Genomic DNA, 15,282 nt, shown 5'->3' with positions numbered 1-15,282 from the left:
TTCCCAAATGCGAAAAAGTTTGGGGTTTGTCTCTTCAAGACTTTTCGTACGAAAAGTCGTAATCGACTGTCCAAAGTTGTTTACACTATACGAAAATCATACGAAAGTTCTTTGGGTGAAAATTCTCACCCGATTTTCTTATACAGTAAAACCTTGGATTGAGAGTAACTTGGTTTGAGAGCATTTTCCAAGACAAGCAACATTTTTTTAATACATTTTGACTTGATAAACAAGCGATGTCTTGATATACAAGTAGCGTCATGTCACAACTGAGTATAAAAGAGAAGAGAGGCGCCTCTAAGTGTAGCAATATGGTTACATTTAGAAAAGGTACAACAATTAGCAATTCACATGGTTGATAATAAAAACAGGCACATTTAAGTATGCAGGCATCCAGGGTAAAGCTGTCCACATAGACTGTCCTCCGCACCGCCATCAACGTCATCCCTTCCACACTGCGCTCCACAAGCTCTTCAAGCCTCGTTTTCAGATCGCTCTACTGCAGGGTAGTCTTCCCAGTCATGATTGCAGACTGACGGCAGTGAGAGCCAGCGGTGAGCAGGACAGTCTACTGTATGTGGACAGCTTTACCCCGGATGCCTGCTAAAGTTGTTGCTAAAATGTTGTACCTTCATTAAATGTAACCATATTGCTACACTTAGAGGCGCCTCTCTTCTCTTTTATACTCTGTAGCTCCTGCTGGATTTTGCTTCTAATCCCCTTGTGCAGGCTGCCATTTGTGGACATTTTATGGTTTCACAACCTATGACATTGCTATAATCTTTTTATATGGACTATAAACGGAAGGACTTATGAATAAATGAATAATCTGGGTTTCCATTATTTCTTATGGAGAAATTCGCTTTGCTATAAGAGTGCTTTGGATTACAAGCACGTTTCTGGAACAAATTATGTTCGCAATCCAAGGTTTTATAGGGTAGTGTGTACGAGCCTTTACTATGCATTTATCCTTCCATTTTTTTTTTTTTTATTATTAATAGGAAGCAAAATTTTAGGCAAAATGGTATCACCATGCGCATTTACAGATTACCTGCTCAAGCAAACAGGAGACATTTGATATTAAAAATAATAGTAACAATGGTTTATGAAAGGGATCCTATCATCATGTGGTACCCATTCTAACCTAAGCCATTTAATGCTGTCATTGTTTTAAATGGCTCTAGGTTCATATATGCACCATGCATTGACATGCATTTTCTATTTTTTTTAATGCATTAGTGAGCGTTATAGAGTGTTGATGACAATGGCAACACATTAAAATACACAGGAAGGTATGAATCCAGCCTAAATCATGTTATAACATTATTGGGATGTGGCATGTGCAAAAATAACTTACACCAAATTAGAATGTAACAGAACTATATAAAATACTGCCAGACCATCGTTACACAAAAACACAGGCGATTTTTGGCTATAAACTTGGGGATGTCTAAAAGTGAGAGGGTCAGGCGCTTTAAGGTCAATGTTACTGCTTTTTATTTCATTTTAGAGGGCATTGCTGCCAACAATGGGATTTGAGTAATAGTGCAGCAGATGTGGATAAGCAGAGAAATGTGGAAACAGTTACATACAGGAGCCAGGGCAAACTGAGTTGAATGAGCTTTTTATTTGTGCAATCCGAAACAGTTTTTATTTTATACAGAATGGTTATGATACTAGGTCTGCACAGTAAGGCTGTAAAATATTCACCGTTCCCAAATATATTTTATATTGTTGAAGCATTTGTTTGAGGTGGAATGAACTAATACACATTTTTTTTGTTCTGCAGCAGTGCCCCTCCTTTGTGTAAGAAAAGATATATTATGTGATATATTATATACAAGATATATCATGCATAAGAATGATATATTATTGTATTTTAAAGTTGGATGGTAGGATATATAAAAAAATGAGTGCTTTCTGTATAGCATATTATCAATGCCTTTATTCTTTTTAAAAGGACAGTCATTTGTGGTTTGGCTGCTTAGTAACTTCCATTCTTTATATACTTCTCTATAGACTCAGTGCTGTCTGACTGCATAATGATTTATCTAGGTTGCTGCAGAATCTGTCAAATGATTCTGCAAAGTACAGTGCCACGTTTACTCGTATTAGAATGGTACAGGTTTCAGTAGTGGAATTGAATACATTTAGAGAGCTCCAAAAGGATTTTTCCATAGGGTTCTGTAACAAATATTTGCAGTCATATTATGTAACATAAAGATGGCTGCATTGAAATGATCTCCTAGCTTGTTGTAAATCTCTGGGACCCTTACAGGTAGATACAATGATAATCCCCTGCAAATAGGTGTGATAGCCCAACAGGAAAAGTCACTCTGTTGCAGAGATGGATATTTTCCGCTTAAAGCCTTTCTGCCCTCTAGGACTGAGGTTGTCCTTAGAAACACTGTAAAAATAAATAAAAACAGAGAGCTCACTGGCCTAGTACATTATCCAACAACATTTTTTCCTAAGGCCACTGCTCGTGGCTGCTCTCTCTCAGGCTGGTAAAGACTTGAGCTCAGGAGGGACCTCACCAGGGTCCCTGCTGGCTCATGCGTTTTAAAGGTATGGGAAGGGTTCCCCCCAGAGATATTGGCTAAGCATTCTTTCCCCCTTCCTAGTAGCCAATTTTCATTTCTTTATTGTACATCACGGGACACAGAGCAGCCATATTCATTACTATATGTATTATACGCCACCTATAGGTGAATGGACAATGGAACCCAATCAGACAGGAAGTCCCCCCATGTAATCCCTCCTATACAGGAAGTACCTCAGTTTTTTCGCCAGTGTCTTAAAGGTGATGGTCACGGTGGAGAAGCTCTCCACATTTTTATGTTTTTTTCAAAGAAGGAGAAAGAAGATTATGCAACAAACCCCCATCAAAGATCTCTGAATCTGAGGGAATTAGCAATCAGATCCATGCAAAAAGGTCAAAGACTAAAAGGATGGTACCTAAGCCTCGGGAAAGGAGATACAACATTTTGCCTGTAAATGTTGTCCTTTTTTAGGCACTGGATCCAGAGATCCCGACCCTTGATAAAACCAAAACCCAAAGACGCTCCGGCAGGGTGCTCTACAGGTCCAAGTGAGTGGCCCCTCAAAACAACAGGACACAGTCCTTATATAGTTACATAGTAGTTGAGACAATAGTCCATCCAGTTCAACCTGTGCAGGTGTGTGTGGCCGTAATCATTTCTCATACCCCTTAATGTTCTGATCTTTGAGATGTCCAAGAGTCTTTTGAAAGTAGCCATACTTCCCGCAGAAACTACCTCTTGTGGTAGAGAATTCCACAATCGTGTAGCCCTAACAGTATAGAACCCCCTGCGTTGCCTGAAGTTAAATTTCTTCTCCTCTAATCGCATTGTATGTCCTCGCGTCCTCATGCAATCCTTGCGACTGAATAGAGATCACCGTTGAAGTATTTGTAAATTGCTATCATGTCCCCTCTCAGGCATCTCTTCTCCAGGGAGAATAAATCAAGCGATTGTAAACACTCTTCATAATTAAGGTCCTCCAATCCCCTAATTAGTTTAGTTGCCCTTCTCTGGACTCTCTCCAGCTCCAACACATCCCTCCTGAGGACTGGCGACCAGAACTGGACAGAATACTCTAGATGCGGTCGGACCAGAGTCTTATAAAGTGGTAGGATTATAGATTTATTTCTGGAATACATCCCCTTCTTTATGCATGCTAATATTGTGCCGGCTTTGGCAGCTGCAGCTTGACATTGCATGCTATTGCCTAGTCTATCCTCTACTAAGACTCCCAGATCTTTCTCCATTTTTGAGTCCCCCAAAGGTTCCCCCCTAAAGTGTATTTTCCTTTTTGTTTTTAGTCCTCAAGTGCAAAACCTTACACTTCTCCACATTAAGCCTCATTTGCCATGTAGTTGCCCCCTCTGTTATTTTGTTCGGGTCATTCTGTAAGATATCAGCCTCATGTTGTGAAGTTATTGCCCTGCCCAATTTTGTGTCATCTGCAAAAACAGAAATCGAGCTAATGATCCCGTCCTCAATGCTGTTTGTGAATAATTTGAACAAGGTTGGTCCCAATACTGAGCCTTGGGGGACCCCACATACCACCCCAGACCAGTCTAAATATGCGCTATTTATTACCACCCTTTGTACACGCCCTTTTAACCAGTTCCGTATCCAAGAGCAAACCTTGTGGTTGATGCCTGCAGACCTTATTTTATAATTTAAGCGCTTGTGGTGAACTGTATCAAACGCCTTAGCAAAATCCAGGTACACCACATCCACTGGTCTCCCCCTATCTAGCTCACAGCTCACCTCCTCGTAGAATCTTAACAGATTGGTTTGACAAGTATGCCCATTTGTAAACCCGTGCTGATTACTGCTGATGATGTTGTTGTCTTTAGCAAACTCTTGGATATAGTCCCTTATCATTCCCTCCAGAAGTTTATATACTATTGACGTCAGGCTGATCGGCCTATAATTTTCCGGGACATGCCTCTGCCCTTTTTTGATTATCAGTATCATGTTAGCTTTCCTCCAATCACCTGGTACATTTTCTGTCATAATACTGTCAGCAAAGATCAGGAACAGTGGTCTAGATATAGTTTTACTAAGTTCTTTGAGTACTCTTGGATGTATGCCATCTGGGCCTAGTGATTTATTTGTGTTAATTTTATCCAGTCTTTCCCTGATTTCACCCTCTGTTAGCCATAGCGGCGAATCCAGTGAAGTACTGCTAACCATACAGTCATGGTCAGTGTACCCCTCCTTTTCCTGTGTAAAGACTGAGGAGAAAAAAGCATTAAGCATTAAGCATTAGTCACTTGACAACCTTGAAGGTTGTCAAGTGACAGAAACTCACAGTGATGGGTGAAGATTGGGTTCTTGCTAATAGACAGAATCCTACAGCGGGACTGGTAAGTCCACTTTAAAAATATTTGTAAAAATATTTTTATGCACCGTTCCCTTTAAGTATAACAGATACCAGGTGCCATGTTCGGTCTCTACAAGAGACAGTAGGTGTATTAGCTAAGTCAAAGCACACCTTGTTTGTTTAAACATATTTAGAGATGTCTAAAGTCTCTTTTTCCTCTCTAGACTCATTGCGCCCTCCTCAAAGTCCTAAGGCTTTTCCCTTATATCTGCTCTTGGAGCAGGTAATGTATGCTGATTGGGGTCATCCTGATAGATTTTTTTGTTCCTCCCAAAAAATTTTCTTTATTGTATCCTATGGAGGAAAAGTTCACAAGAAAATGGAGTATATCTACTGTGGATGCTGCCATTTCTTCAGTTAACAAAAGTTTAACTTGTCCTGTGGATAATGCCCAGGTTTTTAAAGATCTAGCAGATAAGAAGTTGGAATTTTTGCCAAATGCCTCCCTTGCTGTTGCAGGGTCTGCAATACAACCAGCAGTGGCAGCTATAGGAGTTTGTCAGTCTTTAAAAGACTATATTAAACGAGTTTTCAGGACAGTTCTTTCTCAAGTAGAGTCTGTGGAAGATTTGGCAGATCTACCTAGAACTTTATGTTTGGCAGTAGACTTAAAGACTTCATACAACAAATGTCATGAGTTGCTCTTTTGTCAGTTCATATGCGCAGAATCCTGTGGCTAAAAAGCTGGTCTGCAGAATACCGTGTAAAAAGTTCCTGGCTGGTTTTCCCTTTCATGGAGAATGCCTATTTGGAGATAATCTGGATAAATATATCCAAAAAATGTGTGTGTGGGGGGGGGGGGGGGGGGGTAGTGCGTTCCTACCTATTAAAAAGGAAAATCAAATGTCCTTTTAAGATTCTCAGCACTCAGACTCCCAGTGCTTCTAATCCCAGGCAGTTGGGACGGCCCCAGCCATCTGGATCTAGAACCAAGCCTTCAGGGCAAGGGCAGAAGAAACCCTGAGCCCAGAGACCTACCAAATCTAGCTCTAAAGCTACCTTGTGAAGGGGCGCCCCCACTCAAGTCGGGTGGGGGGAGGTCTGAGTAGAAATAACCTAGACAACTGTCTCGCAGGGGTAGAAACTGGAATTTCGGATGCTCCCACATCCTCGGTTTGTAAAGTCAAACATACCTGCAGATCCTCTAAAAAGAAGATCTCTCTTTCTGGCTCTGTACCATTTAAGGTCCCAAAGAATGATTACAGAGGTTCCGGAGGACAAAAGATTCAGGGGTTTTTACTCAAACCTTTTCGTAGTCCCCAAGCTAAATGGAGACGTGAGACCTATTCTGGATCTCAAAGCTCTGAACCAGTTTCTAAACATTTGCACTTTCCGAATGGAGTCAATTCGCTCAGTCATGGCCTACCTGCAGGGAGAGGAATTTCTAGCATCCATAGACATGAAAAATGCATACCTTCACATGCCTATCTTTCAGGCCAATCAAAGGTTTTTTGTGGCTCTGCCCTTCGGGTTGGCCACTGCTCCAAGAGTGTTTACAAACATCCTAGCTCCAGTATTGGCTTCTCTAAGGTCTCAATGGATATCAGTGATAGGATATCTAGACAATCTAGGATGTGTTCCGAACAGTTCAGTTCTTAGAACATCCGGGTTGGATTCTGAACTTGGCAAAGTCAGCATTACAGTCGACCCAGCATCTGGAATATCTGGGTTTCCTTGTGGACACAATACAGGCAAAGATATTCTTGCCAACAAGAAAAGGTCACAGACCTGAAGGATCTGGTTTGACCCGTAAGAAGGAAAAAGTATCCTTCTGTACATTTTTTATTGAGGTTATTAGGGAAAATGGTGTCATTCACAGCGGTCCCCTATTCTCAATTCCATGCCAGACCTTTACAGAACAACATTCTGTCAGCATGGACCAGAAAAGTCCAGTCCCTGGATGCAGGACTCTGGTACCAAGAGTACGTCCTAGTCTAAGTTGGTGGTTGTTAACCAGAAATTTGGAAAAAGGGGAATCCTTTCTTCCAGTAATCTGGGAAGTAGTGACTACAGACATCAGTCTCTCTGACTGGGGAGCAGTTCTGGAGGAAGCCACTGTCCAGGGAAAGTGGTCCTGGGTAGAAAAGAGTCTTCCCATTAATATTTTGGAAATCTAAACAGTTTTCTAGCTTTAAAGTACTGGACGCCCAGACTTTGGGGTTAACCAGTCAGGTTACAATCTGGCAATGCCACGGCTGTGGATTATATCAACCATCAGGGAGACACCAAAAGTCAGTCAGCCAAGAAGGAGGTGGATCTCATCCTATCCTGGATAGAGAAAATTGTTCCATGCCTATCAGCGGTTTTCATTCCAGGAATAGACTTTCTGAGTCATCAACAGATGTTTCCAGGGGAATGGTCCTTACACCCTGAGATTTTTGAATTGATCTGCCAATGCTTGGGTATCCCAGATGTAGATCTGTTGGCATCTTGGTTCAACAACAAGTTGAAGAGATTTTTGTCCAGGACCAGGGATCCACTCGCAGTTGGGGGAATCTATGCCTTTCCTCTGGTGCAATTGCTGCCGTGTCTTCTATGCAGAATCCAGGTAGAGGGGAAACCAGTAATCCTGGTGGCTCCAGCATGGCCCAGGAGGTTTTGGTATGCACAAATTCTAAAATTGGCAGTGGCAAGACCTTGGGTTCTTCCACTACGTCCGTACCTGTTCTCTCGAGGTCCGATATTCCACCCTGTTATACAGTCTCTACATTTGACAGCTTGGCTATTGAAGCCTTGATCTTGAAAGAGCAGGGTATATCTGGCCCTGCAGTCTCTACCCTGATTAGTGCTAGAAAACCAGTCTTACAGAGTTTGGAAATCTTACATTTCTTGGTGTGAGACCAGGAAATGGTATCCCCACAAATATATGACTGGGAGAATTCTAGCCTTCTTTCAAGCAGAGGTAGATATTGAAATAAGCCTTAGGTACCATTAATGGTCAAATTTCAGCCTTATCATTTTTTTTTCCAGAGACCCCTTGCTTCGCATTCCTTAATCCAAACCTTTGTTCAAGGGGTGCTACGTATGCTTCCACCAGTGAGGCCATCATTGTGTCCCTGGGATCTAAATTGGGTGCTGTCAGTTTTGCACGTGTGGCATATCCCTCTGGTTCTGTTGACCAGAAAATTGGTCTTTTTGGTTGCAGTAACTTCAGACAGAAGAGTACCAGAATTAACAGCTCTTTCTTGTAAAGAGCCATTCTTGATATTGCATCAAGATAGGTGATTCTACGTTCACACCCTGTTTTTTTGCCCAAGGTGGTGCCTGCTTTTCATTTGAATCAGGACATTATACTGCCTTCCTTCTTTCCAAGTCCTCAAACAGTAGAGGAAAAGTTATAACATTCTTTTGATGTAGTACATGCATTCAAGATTTACAGTCAGGTCCATAAATATTGGGACATCAACACAATTCTAATCTTTTTGGCTCTATACACCACAACAATGTATTTGAAATGAAACAAACAAGATGTGCTTCAACTGCAGACTTTCAGCTTTAATTTTAGGGTATTTAAATCCAAATTAGGTGAAAGGTGTAGGAATTATAACAGTTTGTATATGTGCCTCCCACTTTGTAAGGGACCAAAAGTAATGGGACAATTGGCTGCTCAGCTGTACCATGTGGCCAGGTGTGTGTTATTCCCTCATTATCCCATTTACAAGGAGCAGATAAAAGGTCCAGAGTTATTTTCAAGTGTGCTATTTGCATTTGGAATCTGTTGCTGTCAACTCTCAATATGAGATCCAAAGAGCTGTCACTATCAGTGAAGCAAGCCATCATTAGGCTGAAAAAACAAAACAAACCCATCAGAGAGATAGCAAAAACATTAGGTGTGGCCAAATCAACTGTTTGGAGCATCCTTAAAAATAAAGAACGCATCGGTGAGCTCAGCAACACCAAAAGACCCAGAAGACCACGGAAAACAACTGTGGTGGATGACCAAAGAATTCTTTCCCTGGTGAAGAAAACACTTTTCACAACAGTTGGCCAGATCAAGAACACTCTCCAGGAGGTAGGTGTATGTGTGTCAAAGTCAACAATCAAGAGAAGACTTCACCAGAGTGAATACAGAGGGTTCACCACAAGATGTAAACCATTGGTGAGCCTCAAAAACAGGAAGGCCAGATTAGAGTTTGCCAAACATCTAAAAAAGCCTTCACAGTTCTGGAACAACATCCTATGGACAGATGAGACCAAGATCAACTTGTACCAGAGTGATGGGAAGAGAAGAGTATGGAGAAGGGAAGGAACTGCTCATGATCCAAAGCATACCACCTCATCAGTGAAGCATGGTGGTGGTAGTGTCATGGCGTGGGCATGTATGGCTGCCAATAGAACTGGTTCTCTGGTATTTATTGATGATGCGACTAATGACAAAAGCAGCAGGATGAATTCTGAAGTGTTTCGGGCAATATTATCTGCTCATATTCAGCCAAATGCTTCAGAACTCATTGGACGGCGCTTCACAGTGCAGATTGACAATGACCCGAAGCATACTGCGAAAGCAACCAAAGAGTTTTTTAAGGAAAAGAAGTGGAATGTTATGCAATGGCCAAGTCAATCACCTGACCTGAATCCGATTGAGCATGCATTTCACTTGCTGAAGACAAAACTGAAGGGAAAATGCCTCAAGAACAAGCAGGAACTGAAGACAGTTGCAGTAGAGGCCTGGCAGAGCATCACCAGGGATGAAACCCAGCGTCTGGTGATGTCTATGCGTTCCAGACTTCAGGCTGTAATTGACTGCAAAGGATTTGCAACCAAGTATTAAAAAGTAAAAGTTTGATTTATGATTGTTAATCTGTCCCATTACTTTTGGTCCCTTAAAAAGTGGGAGGCACCTATACAAACTGTTGTAATTCCTACATTGTTCACCTGATTTGGATGTAAATACCCTCAAATTAAAGCTGAAAGTCTGCAGTTAAAGCACATCTTAGTTGTTTCATTTAAAATCCATTGTGGTAGTGCAGGGGTGTCAAACTCAAATTCATCGGGGGCCGCGTCAGCAATATGGTTGTCCTCAAGGGGCCAGTTGTGTTACAGACAGGCGTGTGTTACAGAGTGCAGTGTTCAGGGGTGCTCTATGCATAGATTGCAGTGTTCAGGGGTGCGCTATGCACAGAGTGCAGTGTTCAGGGGTGCGCTATGCACAGAGTGCAGTGTTCAGGGGTGTGCTGAACCCTCTGCACCCGCCTTTTCCCCCATCCCCCCACCTCTGCACAGATTTGCCCCCACCTCTGCACAGATCTGCCCCCACAGCCCACATCCCCCCAGCCCACCATTCCCAAAGCTTCCCAGCATCTCTTCTAAGCAGTTCTCTCCCTTTGTATTGCGCTCTAGTACCTATATAGGTGGACTTGTGTATATGGCCCCAGTAACAGTTCACTTCTGTCGCCTTGCAGGGAGATCCTTCTGTCAGATCTGGCCCTACCCTACCCCTCTGTGTCCCACTGTGAGTGACGCCGTCAGTGCCTGCAAGGATCTGCCCCACCAATCCCCACTGACAGACCCCTACCACATCAACTAATGCCCCCCAACTACTGCTCCGACACTCACCACTGACAGACCCCTACCTCACCAACTAATGCCCCCCCACTACGAGACCCCAACTACTGCTCCGACACTCACCACTGACAGACCCCTACCACACCAACTAATGCCCCCCCACTACGAGACCCCCAACTACTGCTCCAACACTCACCACTGACAGACCCCCACCACACCAACTAATGCCCGCCCACTACGAGACCCCCAACTACTGCTCCCACACTCACCACTGACAGACCCCCACCACACCAACTAATGCCCGCCCACTACGAGACCCCCAACTACTGCTCCCACACTCACCACTGACAGACCCCCACCACACCAACTAATGCCCGCCCACTACGGGACCCCCTACTACTGCTCCCACACTCACCACTGACAGACCCCCAACACACCAACTAATGCCCGCCCACTACGAGACCCCCAACTACTGCTCCCACACTCACCACTGACAGACCCCCACCACACCAACTAATGCCCCCCACTACGAGACCCCCAACTACTGCTCCGACACTCACCACTGACAGACCCCTACCACACCAACTAATGTCCCCCCACTGCGAGACCCCAAACTACTGCTCCGACACTCACCACTGACAGACCCCTACCACACCAACTAATGCCCCCCCCACTACGAGACCCCCAACTACTGCTCCGACACTCACCACTGACAGACCCCCACCACACCAACTAATGCCCCCCCACTACGAGACCCCCAACTACTGCTCCGACACTCACCACTGACAGACCCCCACCACACCAACTAATGCCCCCCCACTACGAGACCCCCAACTACTGCTCCGACACTTACCACTGACAGACCCCTACCACACCAACTAATGCCCCCCCACTACGAGACCCCCGACTACTGCTCCGACACTCACCACTGACAGACCCCTACCACACCAACTAATGCCCCCCCACTACGAGACCCCCAACTACTGCTCCGACACTCACCACTGACAGACCCCTACCACACCAACTAATGCCCCCCCACTACGAGACCCCCAACTACTGCTCCAACACTCATCACTGACAGACCCCTACCACACCAACTAATGCCCCCCCCACTACCAGACCACCCCCCAACTAACCTCCACCCCCCCACTTCCAGACCACCACCCACCTAACTACTGCCCCCCACTACCAGACCACCCCCCCAACTAATGCACCCTTCCCACTACAAGACCACCTCCCACCCAACTATTGCCTCCCCTACCAGATCACCCACCCAACTTCTGACCCTCCATTACCAGACTGGCACCCCCTGTGAAATCCCCGGGGATAAGCTCTCAACTTTTGGCATTCAAGTGGTTCTTCCAGCCTGTGTGTCCTCCGTTCCAGCCTGTGTGCCCGACCGACCACTCGGCATGCAAAGGGTTAGTTTTACTAAGCTGCCTGTTCAGCTGCAGCATCTCCGCGCTCAGCTTGTAAAGCCTGGAGCTGGCGCATGCGCAGTAACAGGAGGAGATGTCGCCTTTCACCGATATACGAATCTTGCCGCTACTGGGACTCGCAGTGACTATAGCTGTCACTGCGAGTGAAGACAGGAACGGGGAGTGAGAGCCGGTGGTGGCGGCAGGGGCCGCTGCAGGCCACATGACAAGGTCCCGCGTGCCGGATTTGGCCCGCGGGCCTCCTGTTTGCCACCAGTGTGGTAGTGTATAGAATATAAGAAAAAATATAAAAATATTTCCGCGCTAATAATAATGAATAAAAGGAAATGATAAATATCAGCAGCCAACACAAAATCAACCAACAGTGATTCAAATTGCAATATAACATAAAAGTGTAGCGCTACAAAAAAATGATAACCATAAAACTAATAGTAAATAAGTGTCCAAATGAATGAGTTCCTAATAATCACGATAGTGTATGAAAAAATGTCCAACTGAATTAATCTTCAATAAAAGTGAAGAAGACATAAATCCACAAGTGCAATGGTCCAAAAGAAAAGGGAGGAATTCTTCCCAGGGCACCAGGAGTGTATGAAGGAAAGGGGACACCTCTGTGATGGGATATGATAAGCAGCTTACCAAATTTCCATGGCTGCTCAGATTAGTGAGCTAGCCTCTCCCAGCTGTTAAATCCAAACCACTGAAGGTTGAAAGGTACTTTTTTAGCTCCAAGGAATCGCCACTTGAGATGTAGTAGGATCGGTATGGGATTGGCACTCATCAATAAATATCGTCAATCATACATGAATATGTGAAGAGAGGAGAGAGGCAACACACATAGCGTAATCCCATTTAAAACTTGTAGTCTTGTTTATTTAAAAGTTATACTCACAGTGTATCTTAACAAACAGGCATATCAATAGCGTTATCAGGGATGAGGATGCGGCGTCCCGCAAAACAGTCCCAGATGGTAGGTGATGGAGGCCGGCTAGTTTCAAGGGGCGTGTGGACGTTGCGTCTGGAGTCGCCAGACGCAACGTCCACACGCCCCTTGAAACTAGCCGGCCTCCATCACCTACCATCTGGGACTGTTTTGCGGGACGCCGCATCCTCATCCCTGATAACGCTATTGATATGCCTGTTTGTTAAGATACACTGTGAGTATAACTTTTAAATAAACAAGACTACAAGTTTTAAATGGGATTACGCTATGTGTGTTGCCTCTCTCCTCTCTTCACATATTCATGTATGATTGACGATATTTATTGATGAGTGCCAATCCCATACCGATCCTACTACATCTCAAGTGGCGATTCCTTGGAGCTAAAAAAGTACCTTTCAACCTTCAGTGGTTTGGATTTAACAGCTGGGAGAGGCTAGCTCACTAATCTGAGCAGCCATGGAAATTTGGTAAGCTGCTTATCATATCCCATCACAGAGGTGTCCCCTTTCCTTCATACACTCCTGGTGCCCTGGGAAGAATTCCTCCCTTTTCTTTTGGACCATTGCACTTGTGGATTTATGTCTTCTTCACTTTTATTGAAGATTAATTCAGTTGGACATTTTTTCATACACTATCGTGATTATTAGGAACTCATTCATTTGGACACTTATTTACTATTAGTTTTATGGTTATCATTTTTTTGTAGCGCTACACTTTTATGTTATATGGTAGTGTATAGAGCCAAAAAGATTAGAATTGTGTCGATGTCCCAAAATTTATGGACCTGACTGTATTTGAAAAGGCCAGCTCAGATTTGTAAGACCTTTTGTTCATGCTGCCGGAAGAGCCCAGGAAAGGGCAGGCAGCATCTAAATCTACAATCTCTTAATGGATTTGCTAGGTCATTATCCAGGCGTATGGTTTAAAAGGGAAGGTTCCACCTTTTTTCAGTAAAGGCACACTCTACCAGAAGAGTAGGTGCCTCTTTGGCAGTTTGCCATCAAGCTTCTATAGCTCAGATTTGCAAGCTGTGGCTTGGTCGTCAGTGCATACATTCACTAGATTCTATCAAGTGCGTTAGCACCCAGGAGGAGTCTGCATTTGGCCACAGTGTTCTGCAGGCAGCTATGTAGATCTTCTGTGGTCTGATGGCTGTATTTTATGGTGTCCCCCCTTCCCTCAAGTGCATTGCATTGGGACGTCCCATATAGTAATGAATATGACTGCTCTGTGTCCCGTGATGTACGATAAAGAAATATGGATTTTTCCTACAGCTTTCCATTTCTTGGAGGTCCCTCCCCTCTTGTCTGGGATGTTTATTGCTTGCTACAAAACTGAGGTACTTCCTGTATGGGAGGGGTTATATGGGGGGACTTCCTGTCTGATTGGTTGCCAGTGTCCATTCACCTATAGGTGGCTTATAACCCATATAGTAATGAATATGGCTGCTCTGTGTCCCGTGATGTACTCCAAGAAATGGATTTTACAGGTAAGCTTTAGGAATATGTTGCATTAGGGCAGTCTGTTTATTTAGTATTGCATAGTGTACTCCAGTATAGGTTCATAAGCACCTACTAGTCTAATGCACCACTAAGTTATTGGCATTGCAACATACTGTACAGAGTGCCATCTTGCATGATTTACTGAGTGGTACCATAATGCATAGGTGGGAAACCCGCCTGGAAAGCATATCAGTTTATATGGTTAAAAGGGCATTACATTTTTAATAAAAAATAGTAAATTATCCTATAGTACAGCTGTGTCAAAGAATAAGATCCCCAAAACTGAACCCCTGCCAACCTACTGCTGGAGCTATGTATTATAAAAGCAACTGTGTAGCTACTTGGCTGGTCAGAACCCCTAGGCTTTTTATAGATTTGTAGAAACCAGTGGCCACTGCCCCACCTATAACTGGTCTTTGCAGCAAGGAACACTGGAAGGGCAGCAAATGTCAAACAAATACATTTTTTGAAAGCTCTAACTTACCAACCAACCAGTAACCAACCGAATTGGCCTGTCTATTAATATGCATTAAGAACAGGGGTTTAGTCTGTACACATTTGCAAATATATGCGTACGCTACAGGCCCTGTCAAGGCACCCTGTTTTCTGTAGTCCTAACTCTAACTTCTGAGAGTCTCCCCAATGAGAGGCCATACATTTTAATGGATAGGTAGAGGGCAGGTGAGCCTGGAAGGAGCCCACTCCTCTTTAAAGGTACAGGGGCACACTGAACACCCAGCACATAGCACTATGGCAGCAAAGGTGTCAGTGTGTTGCCTGACCAATATATTCAAAATACAAACCAGTGGCCACTGCCCCCACCTATAACTGGTCTTTGCAGCAAGGAGCACTGGAAGGGCAATGTATGTCAAACAAATACAAAGAGATTTCCGAGCTCAAACTTACGAACCAGCCAGCGACCAACAGAATTGACCTGTTTATCAATATATGTTAAGAACAGCGATTTTGTCCGTTT

Source organism: Pelophylax lessonae (genome assembly GCF_965119305.1).
Source record: "Pelophylax lessonae genome assembly, chromosome: 3".
NCBI lineage: Eukaryota > Metazoa > Chordata > Amphibia > Anura > Ranidae > Pelophylax > Pelophylax lessonae.
The sequence above is the reverse complement of the archived record's forward strand: the minus strand, read 5'-3'. Positions refer to the sequence as shown.